We start from the raw sequence: 13,302 nt of genomic DNA on the forward strand, positions 1-13,302 counted from the left end.
TAATCGATTAGGGCAAATAACCAGCCAATCCAGCTAAACCCCGAATCGACCCAAATGAAAACAGGCTATTCCTATAAATAGGAATTCATTTATGGAAAAGCTGCCATAAATTAAAATAAATCAATTAAAAAGCCCAAAAACCCAAAAACACATAAATCTCCTAAACAACTTTCGTGACAAAGCGAAACTCTAAATGCACAGACACGCTTACTGGTCTAATCACATAATGCAAATGAGTTCGGATTTAATAATCACCGAAAGGTTTAAATTAAACATTTAATTAAGGATACGTCGACCATACAAGGGCGACATTGGTAAAATATGAACGGCTGAATCACTAACTGCATGTGCCACTGCCAGGGATATAAATCCTGCACACTAAACAACACGATCAAGTGCAATTGCATATAATAACATAGCCAAAGCAATAAATGCATTAAATCACCTAATTTAACCATTTATTTAATTATATTAAAATAATCTATTTACATCACTCACGTTCGCATAATGCATAACAATGCAGGAATGAAGTAAATAACCATAGCATTAAATCCATCACATAACAAAATCAGAGGTATGTCCAAATACTAGATAACCAGATATCATCATAAAACACACTGTCATCTCAAAATGGCATCATCATGCAATATGATTAACTGAATAGCATAGTAGTCTAATACCTATGATACTGGAATCAAAGAGTAACATTTGACCCTCAGGTCATCTCAAATGTAAACATAACATGAGAACAGATATCTCTCAGATCAAAATAAAACAAGGTAAATGTCCGCAGCGCATAACCAAATAATCCAGCAAGAACAATCCATTCTAATTACTTAAGCATTTAATAATGATTGATTACTCTGCATTAAAAAGGCATTTAAAACATATAAGCAAACACAGTCATAAACATGACTAACCACTGCTACAGGAACCTAGTCCAGTGTAGCATGCTAAAAAGAACATAGTGCAATCTCTGCACATGTCTCAGGGTAATCATAGAACAACCTCATGATACCACATCGATCCTGGTAACTACTGACACAAACCTCAGTGAACCAAAAATCACATCATAATCTCAAAGATTAGTCAAAAGCATAATCAACGCAACTGATAAAGAAACATAAATCCAAACACCTCAACGATGTAGACCACTCAGGGTCACAATCATGATCCATCACAACAAAAGATCAGCAAGGTTGCATCCATCAGGATGACTTACAAAAGTCAAATGGGAGAGGCACTACAAAATCTCTCTCAGTATTCATGATCCATGCACACCCGCACTATGATAATGGTTGCATTTTACCTGGTGCTTTATATACATGGTCTTTAGTAATGAAATCTTTGGTTATGTGAAGCCCACAACATTTATACATGAAGGATGCCATGAATTTGTATCCTCACAAGGCCTGAGTGAGATATATGTAGAGATCATGGTATTAGGGTATCTTCAAATTTTGGGAGATGTGAGTGTCACTTTTCTTATAGAGGTGGTATGGCAGAGTTGATTAACTTGTCAATCATGTGGAAAAAACCTTACACAAGCATTAGCTTTGCTTTCATATTTTGTTTTGACTTTTGGTATCCCAAATACCTTTTCTATGGCTTAATTACATCATTTTAATGTAACTACCTCCAAAACCCAAGGCTCTCTATTGAAGGGAATCTTATTTTGACCATGCTTGATGAGGGAAACAAAAAATTTCTTTTGATGCAGGTATGTGTATGGCCTTGATGCTTTTGAATTTGCATTTGAATTTTTTTTACTGAACCTAGTCTTCTAATTTGATCTCTGAACTACTGAGCCAGAGCCAAATGTACTAGACATCTTAATCTGAATTACTAAATTGTACATATGAACCTCTTGGAATAAACCATTGAACTCAAATTATGAACTGAGATTGAATTCAATCTTTAATTTGATCATGGATTATAAAATTTTTGAGTTAATGAATCTACATTTTGAACAATGAATTCTAAACTTTTTTTGAACTGAACTTGCAAGATGCCTATATGAACCACTAAACCACTTCGAACCACTTTGAACTTTAGTTTAGAGTAGTTTGAAAGCATAAATTAAAAGTTTTAAAATTGTGTCCATATTGTGTACCAATAGGGGCTCTAACTATGAGACTATTTTTGACTACGAAAATAGAGAACTCTAGCAATCTCTAGAAAAAGATGAGTGCTCAACCATTGGGTGATAGAGTTAACAAGAAGAGAAAAATGGGAGTTTATTGCAAAGAGGGTGGAGGGGAGTAGGGAAAAGCCAACTAACCAAACACCTAAACTACCAACAAGTATGAATCTTGCACATTATTCAAACTAATGCTACACACACCAAAAACATATTTACAAAGTCTATACAAAGGTAGGAAGAAAACCTACCACAAGAAACATAAAAGAGAAAAGCTCATGTGAATCCATTTACTGGTTGAGGGAATTAGGAGCCTTTCTACATCAACAAATCATGCCTCAATGGAGCAGCCCCAAACTGTTGCCTATTGATGACTCTTTCAATGTCAAACTTCAAACTAAAAAGGCACATGCATATGCTGATCCAACACTCTTTTCCAAATAGCCATAATTCATCATAACACTCTTCTTCATTTGAAAATTGATCTTTCACATCCATAGGGTTAGATTCCACTTCAAGCTAAAAAAAATAAAATGTAGAAACCTCACCAAGAGATGATGCACAATACCTAGAAATGCTCTCATTAAGATTCAATTCTTGCACATGGTCAACTTGCAGCCATAGAGATGCCTCATCCAACATGGGATCAACTCTTGAGTATGTGTTTTCTTCATCTCTTTCAAGAACCAAACTATCATCAAAGATGTCATACATTCCATCTTTTTCCTTTTCCAAAATGCCATCACTTGAGTCATCATTAAAGGAATGATCTGGCTTGAGTGATGATAGGAATGTGTCTATAATTGCCTCTTCCTCATTGAGAAGGGTGTCCCTCAACATATCAGCCGAGTCACCACTAGGTTGTTAGTCAGCTTCATACCTCTTTTCCTTGAGAATAAAATCAGCATGAGGAGTTTCATCCAAAGGCATCTTTACCTCATTTCTACGAAGAATTAGATTATCATCAAATGGACTAACTTGAGGAATGTCTTTTGGCTAAAGAGACAATAAGAACTTGCTTATGATTTCTTCTTCTTGATCACAAAATGTTCTTCTCCATGTTTCAACTGGGCTATCTATAGGTTGAGTGATAACTTCAACACCTCTTTCTTCAATCTAATTTTTAGAATGAGAAGGGAACTTTTCTACACATACTTTCACCTTGTCATAGAGTTGTCCTTAAACATATCAAGCTTCTCTATGGGCTAATTAAAAATTTTCAAGCATGAGGAATCATCTTCATTTTTCATGAAAGTGTAAAATTTAGTCTCAGATTGTAGGTAATTCTAAAATTTTTCACAAAAAAGACTCTCCAAAGAAAAATGACTAATATCATGTTCAATCAATTCATTAAAGGTGAAAGATTGAAATTTTGGCAGCAAGTTGTTATCAATTTTTTCACAAATAGGAACTTCTGAAATGAGATGACTATCATCACTTCCAAATCTGAAACTTTCAAAGCATGGAGAGAAAGAGAATTCAAGAGCACCTTCTTTCAAATCAGCATCACTAATAAGATCTGTTGCTGCATTATTTCTAAAGTGAAAAGATTCCAAAATAGGGTCCTTTTCAGCATTTATATTCAAAGAGTCAATATTCTCACAATCTCTCATGACATTTAAAGATTCATCTTTCGACAAGGCATGATTAGAAATCATTTCAATAGAATCTTTAAGGAAAGAATGATCACCATGATCCTCAACTGAAAAAATTTCTACATGAGGCAAAAAAGGAACTTGAGGCAAGATTTCATCATTATTGCTTACCCTTACTCTAGTGTTGTCACATGTATTCCATCTTTTAAAATTGGATCAACATTAGATTGTAGTAAATCCATCTGGACTTCTTGGTCATCTATGACAAGGTGATTGAAGTACATGGGTGAAACTGATATAACTAGAGCTTCATTATCATCCACCTCCAAATGTTTCTTCAATCAAGCCACTTTCTCCTCAATCTCTTGCAAGTCTTTCAACTTGTGAAATCTTGTGCAGAGACTTTTCCATAGTAGCCAAGATGTGGCATCATCTTCAAGGCTTATATTATTCTAGATACCTCAAGAAATACTTTATTTAAAGCTATCCACAAAGTCACATGACACTTTATCATCAATTTGATAAAGTTCTGGGAGAGAAGGATTTGGCCTTGATCTTCTCATGACTTTTGTAGTCGGCATGATCATTGCAATAAAGTCACCAATCTCTTGCACATGGAGATAATCATAAGATTGAGAAAATAAATATTAGGCACTAAATGTTTGTTTTTAGATCCCCAATATAATTGCCAAAAATTTGTTAGTGAATAGATTGTCTTCCAAGAAAATACATACAAATAAACTCTAAATGCCCAGATAAGAAGACTACATCAACACTAATAGTTGGATAGGTTATCATTGGATCGATAACCTTCCTCTAAATTTTATTGGGTACAACTCCCCATGTAAGATATATAATGAATCAACTATACTATAACTGGTAATAACTTTTAACCTGAAAGAAAGAAAGGTTTACAAACTACCACTTGTAAACATGAAATAGATGCAAAAAGATTAACTAACTGAAAGAGATTAACATATAACACAAAGTTCATTTTCCAAAATGCTGCATTACAAAGTAAACAAAATCAAAGAAGTAATTTCCATCCTCTTGAGAAAATGAAGAACCAAAGCTTCAAAGATATCTTGATATCGAAATGTATTAAGAAAACAACAACATCCAACGCACTTCAAGAAAATTGAAAGTTACACCAAGATAACAATTAGTGGAAATCAAACTACCCAAACTCAAGGTTTTAGTTTGCAGTTATCTCTCAAATCTCCCTTCTCTAAGATGTAAAAGACTATACAAATATTATTATACGCTGCATCAGAATTACTATCTAGAAGAAAAATGAAACTCCCCTCCCATACATTACAGTTCAAAATCAAAATCTCCCCTTTATAACTAACACAAAGTCTAGAAAAATAAAAATTCACTCTTCTGCAACACCACAACCCGCTGTCTCTCTCAAGAGAACTGGAATAATCTAGAAAAAAATCTCCCCTCCTACTACAACACAAAGTCTACCCTCCGGAAAGAAAGTGGAATCCCCTGCTATTGCTTTTGCCAGCTTATTTATTTTTCCCTTTTCACGTAGATTTTCAATTATTATAACAAACTCATTTCCTTCTTTTCTTTCTTATTCAAGTATCTTCATTTTAATATCATAATGTTGAGATTCATTAATCTAATATGTTGTTAGGAAGCTTGGAAAAACTTAGAATATCATTCCCCTTAACTGCTCTCTTGATTTTTCAAAGTTAAAACTTATAACCGTCTTTTCTTTATCGAGCCTAACATAGATGTTTGTGACGCATGGAAAACTGAATATGCATCCTTGGGTGAAGTCAATGTCTTTATTCACTCCTATCAAAACAAAATTGCCATCTAGCCCAATTTTTGTACATGTAGAAACATCTGCAGGCATGCACTGTGTTTGTTGCCAGACATATATCTTTGAATTATCCTGTGCCCCATGGTATTATATCTCTTTATATTTTATTCATAGCTTTACCATTATAGATTTCGATATAATTTTTCCCATGGAGAGTACATGTTTTTTCTCTTTTCCCATCCTTTTTCTTGTGTCTTCCACATGCCAAATTACAAGCTACCAATTTCTCTATTTATGCCATTACTTTCTTTCGCATCGTGATTGGTGTTGCCATCAATTAAATCTAAATCACAACTGTTATGAACTTCATAATCACTTTGCAATGGTGGCTCATATAGTATCCCCATAATATACCTTGCTACCAAGCTATCAAGGGAGTGAGAAATAAATGATATTTTTCTAAGACTAGGTTTATTCTGTATGATTGACTTAACTCCTTTACCTAAATGAATACCTGTCTTACACCCTTGAGTATTCAAATTTGCACTTTGTTCATCGAGCACCAACATTTTGATACTTATTTGCATCCATTCTCCATTCATAGTGTCTCCACAAAATTGAGCTGGCACTGATGATTTGATGCCAAGATTAATGGTTTCAAAGTTATGCCGTGGTGTACCTATGAACTGAGGCACATTGCAGGTTTTGGCATCGAGCAAGATCCCTATGCTGAATCTAAACAGAATGTGATCTCTCAAAAATGAGATAGGTTATTTTAGGCCTTGACATGACTATCCTATAACATTTGACATTTCTTTGATAGCCCTCATGAGCTTTGAGTTACAACCCTTGAAAGATTGACCTCGATATGTACCTAGAGCACCTTGGAGACTCTTCGATATGGGGTGGCCATAGACGATGGAGGCTCTCTATGACCAAAACAAGGGTGTCACTAGGGTTCATACGGGGTGGCCATAGACAATGGAGGCTCTCTACAACCAAAAAAAGGGTGTCACTAGGGTTCACCCACCCATCCAAAGCTAATGGCACTGATTATGCGATGCCAAGATAAGCAGTTTCAAAGTTACACTATGGTGCACTTATGAATTGAGGCACACTGCGAGTTTTGGCATCAAGCGAGATCATTGTGCCAAATCCAAATAGAATGTGATCACTCAAAAATGAGATAGAATATTTTAGGCCTTGACATGACCACCCTATAGCATTCAATTTTTAATTGATAGCCCCTACGAGCTCCAAGTTACAACCCTTAGAAGATTGACCTCGACATGCACTTAGAGCACCTTGAAGATTCCTGTTACGGGGTGGCCACTAACAATGGATGCTCTCCATGGTCAAAACAAGGGTCTCACTAGGCTTAGTATTAAGCAAGAACATTATTTTTTATCTTTTTCAAATTTTTGGCATTGGGCATAGTGCAAGTTTGGTGTTAGTATGTATTAAAATCATCATTTTTTAAGTCCCTCCACATAAATTGCATTAAGTAAAATCATCTTTGTTTCTTACATTAAATCAACAAGTTTACATTTACATTATCTCAAGTGTTTCATCATTATTACATCAATACACAACTACCAAAAATTGTAGTGTTAAAAATAGTAGTGTCAATAAAAGTATTGTAAAAAATCATAGTGTCAAAAATAGAATAAATTTTTCTTCATTTTGCTCCTTATTTAGTTTTTTATTTTCATCCATGGATACTCTTCATGATGTACCTACATGCCAATATCATAAAAAATATTAGTAACTTATTGTATTAAACAAGATAATCATCGATTCACCAAATCATTATGAATAAAATAACATAAGAAGTAAATAAACCTGGTCGAGTGTTCCGGTAGGGTCCTCTCTCTGTTTTAGGGTCTCCAACAGGGCTTCATGATCAGCATTAGTAATAGTAAAAAAATCTTTTACTTTTGGTCTTCCTTGATGATTCAACAAGTTTACATTTGTTGCTATAATAAGATGTGAATATATGAGAATTATTTTGTGCTTTTGATAGTTTTTGAGTGCAAGAATTCCATTCCTTCTAAGCATGTATGTCCATAGCCATATTCCAGTGACAACCACTGAACCAGTAGGATATATGAATCCATAATCATATGTGATCAGTTGTGCAAGATTTTGTTTATCTCTTATACAACGTGCTAACCAATAATCTGATTTCTCATCATTCCCCTATGGTGCAACCAATGAAAAGACATGTTCTGGTTGAAGAAGATATGATAGATGGTTATGCTCAAGTGAACTTTCCATGTCATCATTTCTGATAGAGGGTATGATAGAAAATAGAGTAAGATAATGTGGAGCCCATGTGTCCACCCACCCACTCAACTCATAGTGATCCCAATCACACTGAAAATAACTAGGACAAAAGCAAGCTAGCTTTCATATACAAATGATCCATGTACTAGAATCAAAGCTCTAGAATGAATGCATTTTTGATGAGTCTCTCATTGTAGCACAATCTGATCTATCATCTATGGACCCTTCCTCAACCAACCAAAAGAACCTATGTACTACTAAACCAAGAGTCCCCGTTGGCTAATCCCACAATAATGGGTTCCACTTTTTGACCAATTTTGACACTGAAATCAATATTTTTGCAATAAATGTCATGTTTAAGTGACTATATCTCCAAAACTATAAATAATTTCAAAATGACATAAACAAGTAATTTTGAGTAATTTGTTCCTACTTTGTAACCATATTTTTTAATCTAAAAACAAAAATTATGTCAATTTTTTCATCTTCTCCGAAAAGTGGTACATAATAAAATTCAATATTTTTAAAGAGTGACTGTCCATTTGACACAACTTTTTTTCTAGAAATGATAATGAAGTACTTCTTTTGGTGTGAGATTTTTAATATCAATATCCAAAGGATGCATTTGGTTAGATTCATTTTAGTTGAATATTGTATAGTTTATGAAGTTTTGAACTGACATGATTTGTAATTCAGACATACATTCTGTTTGACACAGATAATTTGAAGTCAATTTATCATAAACCTAATTTTTTTTTTGAATAGAAAGGTATCTGAATAAGCTAGTTCTTACATATTTTTCAAAAAAAATTGACCTAATTTACTAATTTTCTCGAGGTGTCGAAGTCGGTTGATGTTCAATCAGTAATGAACCTATAATGAGTTAAATTCATATTTAAAAGTCTTAATGACTAAAATATGTATTACAATTATAGTTGTTGGAAAGCTTGCTTCAAGCAAAAAATTTTGATATTTTTAATTTTACAGTAGGAGATCATTCAATCTCAATTTTGGAGGTCAAAAGAGCCAATTTCATATTTTTTTTTCAAAACATAACACCAAAAATTTGTAAAATGACATGTTCGCCTGAACACTATGTTCATGCAAACATATTAGACATGTTTGCGTGAACAAATGTTCATGTGAACAAATGTTCACGTGAACATATGTAAAAATAATTCAGCGGTCAAAAATTTAAATTAACGTGTTTGCATGAACATGGAAAATAATTTGTGTTCACGCAAACATAAAAAAAGACCAAATTTGCCATGGTCTCAAATGACAAAAAAAAATTGTAATCAGAAAATTGTTGTTTGAATATGTTCGCATGAACATATTAATAAGGTATGTTCATGTGAGCATACCTTATTTAAACTCAATATGTTCATGCGAACAAGTAATTGTTTTATGTTCATGCGAACATAGTTAGAACGTTCACGCGAACATATGTAAAATTCAATATTGGAATTTTTCATCATTTCGTGATTTCCTTCATCCCCCAAAAGTGGTACCCAGTATTGTGGGTTCACCCCCTTGTGAAATGCTAAACTACACCAATCAACAATGCTACGAGCATCAAACTAGAGCTCTCTTCACACATGGCCCTGCTCCATCATGTTCCCCTTTCCCATGGCTAGACTCAAAAAAACTCCAAATATGAGGCACCCCCCTCTCTATGTGCATCTGTAATGTCCCTTTTTTAGCATTTATAGCATGATGTTGTTGTTAGCCTATTTTTCCATGGTCCCGTAGGCTAACTAGGACATTAAAGGGACTTAGAGGCCATTTGGCCTAGATAGTTTCAACTGTAGGTCTTTCTATGGGGTTTTGAGGCAACTTTGGGCATACTTACTATTTATAGTAAGTCATCTTGGATATTGTCAGACATCCAGTGGCAGCAGTATGTCGATGGTAATTGTTTAAAATTGACAAGAAGACTTGTTTATCATTGATAAGATTTTTTATGCATTGATAAAGCTATTTTATAAAGTTAAATTTAAATATTTAACTTTATTAATGCATAGACTATAGTTTGCGGGAAATATTTAAATTAAAAGAGTCCCCTTTATTTTATAACACATTGGAGACATAAGTTACATAAAGGGAGTGATGTTTTATCCCACATGGAGAAAATGAAGGATTAAGCTCTTAAGAGAACACTATAAAAGAAATGGAAGAGCTCCTTTTAAGTATGCTTGGAAATATCAAAGAAATTGGAAAATTTTCTGGAGATTATGTCTCAATAGTTTGAAAGGTGAAATCCCTTCAAGCTGGAAATCTTGATGCCATTGAAAGATATGGTTTTGAGATTCAAAAGGGTAGTAGTGTGAAAAAGTAGATACGAAAAAGCAGTCCAAAAAAGCGAAACCAAAAAAGAAGGCCAAAAAAGCAGTCAAAAAAAGTGGAACCAAAAAAGCATGCCGAAAAAGTAGTTCGAAAAAGCAATTTGAAAAATCAAATTGAAAAAGCAAAGCAGAAGGGGCAGCATTGAAAAAAATTATTACAGCCATTTACAACCAGGTTCCTTTATTAGTATTGTTTTTTTAGGGTGTTATAAGTTTCAGCTGAAAGTGTGCATTATACCAGCATTATCATTTTGTAATCCATGTAAATGCCAAAAAGTTTGGGCCATATTTCATGAGCATTGTATTAGAAATTTCATTGCAAATTAAGAAGATAATAGTTGCTGGTGTCATTTAAGCAATTCAATATCATTTATCAGCTAGTTAGTTTGCACACCAACTGTTTGTAAAAATGCTAGTTGGCTATAGGTGTTCATTTCTCATGCTTAAATCATATATATGCACTGAATATTGTCAAAATTAGTAGCACACTCATGTTAGGCCATTGTGTAGTCCATTTGGAGTCTTCTAGCACAAGATTCTCATTGATGCAAATTGAAAAAGAGTCATTTAAAGCCAGCTAAAATACTATATCAGTCATACGTCCCTTGCATGTGAATTGTTTGATAAAATTCCTTGAGCTTTCATCAACATTTTTTGAGAGCAGATTTGAGGAGGGCCATTATAGTGGTATCAGAGCAGTTTCTTGCCAGCCTGATTGGGTTATTTCAGATTGAATTCAATTATTAGTATGGCTTTAACAAGAGACAAGGATTTGGAAGAAAGAATGCACAATGTAAAGAAGAAATTAGATTGTCCATTTTAGCAAACAGAGGACCTTCTAAGAACTTTGGAGGAGTTGGAAACTTATTTAGGCAAGTTTGATCAGTCAAGACCTGATGCTATGCAAACAGCTTTATCTCCAGCATTTGGTTCGTTGGTTAAGCCTCGATTATTGAGACATCATGATGAGGTAATAAGACTTACAGATCTCTCTTGCATTAGTGAAATCATGAGGATAATAGCTGGCCTTGATTCTTATGACAATCAGATTATGAAAGAGGTATTTCATGCCATAGTAAAAAGCTTTGAAAAGTTGGACAACATTCGGGACCCTTATTTCACAAAGAGGGCAAGATTACTTGAAGTATTTGCAAGGTGTAGATTTGAAAATATTATATTGGCATGTATTAGTGACATTCATAGGATGTTTAATACATTTTGGAATATTATGGACGAGTTTCATCCCAACAGAGTATTGGCATCGATGCACTCCATCATGTTCACAATCTTGTTTGAGGGGGAGGATGAAATTTCTAAACTTTTGGCAGAAGACTTATGGTATGTTTGGACAAAAGAGAGGAGTTTGTCACCTATGGCATGTACGTGGTTAAAGAGCTTGATTGATAGGCCTAAGGATCGTACCTTCCCTATGACATGTATAAACTTGCATGAGGATTTTAATAGACATGCGGATTCGATACAAGGAGACATTAGCACATCTTCAGGTAATGGTTTATTTATATCATCTTCACAGGAATAAGGGGTTACAGATGTTGTGCAGGTTGAACCAGTTACATTAGAAGGTGATATCATAGACACACCAAATTGCGTGATTGAAACAGATAGTGATTCCAGTACAGTTGGGCTGGATGAAGTTACTGCAGTTGAGGATATTGTCATGTTTGAGGATAGTATAGTTGATCAAAAAGTGAGAAAGAGTATCAGGCACAGTTAGATGCTTCGTCACATGAGGTTGAGGCTGGCAGAACTCTGCATGATTTGTCCAGCCATCTGAAGGTGAGCAAAGATAGTATTGTGATTTCATTATCTCATCATGACAAGATGTGGGATATGATAGAGGATCGCATTCAGATGATTTAGTTACAGGGTAGACATAAGGGAGTTTAGGCAAAGTCTTCTTGTGTTGACTTACAAGCAATTAGGGAAGGAATGGGAATGATGAAGTTGAGTTAGTTACATCTTCTATCAGATCGTGACCATCTTCTTAGCCTTGTTGGAGACTATTCAAATGCCTTGAGGAGGAAGGAGGAGGAAGTTGGCGGGCTTTCTTGTGAGCTTGAGGACACTCGAGCTTCTTTGGTGAATACTCCATTGGCATTACAAGATTGGGAGAGACATAGGGATAAGCATGGCATGGAGTTGAGTTTAGTTTCATCTTGCACTCCTAATACTCAGCTTTCTGCGGTAGGCAGATCATATGTGGTCATTGATAATGTTGCGAGTTCATCTTGCATTCACATCCAAGATACAGGGACAATGTCAGACAAGTATGTGGAGTTAGTTGGTATTGGTCATATTACCTAGGTGAGGAGTTTTCTTGAGTTACCAGCTGATTCTAGTTTACGGATATGGTCTCAAGATTGTTATATTGGCATTTGGGATTTAGTTGACTGGAGATCTTTATCACTTTTTGGTAGTAGTAATTGTTTGGGTGCTATCATGGATTTGATTAGCAGATTGCACAATGTTTTCTTTTCTTGTGCCAGCAGCTTGTCCAATGTTGGTATTGGTTTTTATACACCAGTGTTGGGCTTTGTTCATATATCCAGTCGACCATTCTTGCTGGAATGTGTTGATGATCTTTCATATTTGGCAGTGTGTACAGATGAGTCCCAGGATCATATTGGCATTAATGACATCCAGGAGGATGCAGTGGGCAGTTTTGAAGACTTAGTTTCCTTGACAGTTTCTTTTGGTATAGAGGAGTTGGAAAACAGTGCTATAGACTTTGATACTCTGTATGTTGATATGAGCTTTGGAGTTGATTCGCAAGATATGGATGGTAATACTCTAGAGACTAGTAACTTTGAGGATACTCCTTTAGATAGTGCATCAGAGGAGGTTTATAGGAGACAGTCTAGCCAGTGCCATCATGTGTCTAGTCAGTTGAGAGTTAGTGAGCGAGACATTTCTATTGCTTGCCAGCATTTCGATGTTGTTCATCAGTTGTTAGCAGTTTATGGATGGAGTTTTTCTACTAGGGATGAGCAAGGAGGCAGTTATCTTTCCTTGATAGAGATCCACTCTTTATGGGAGGCTATTTGAATATTGAGATAGAATCATATGCAGTTGGTAGCCGATAGAGATTATCTTATGGAGTGGGGGAGTATAACATACGATGCATTATTGGCCAAGGAA

This window comes from Cupressus sempervirens, chromosome 10 (assembly GCF_028749045.1).
Source record: "Cupressus sempervirens isolate cs-2001-9-10 chromosome 10, ASM2874904v1, whole genome shotgun sequence".
NCBI lineage: Eukaryota > Viridiplantae > Streptophyta > Pinopsida > Cupressales > Cupressaceae > Cupressus > Cupressus sempervirens.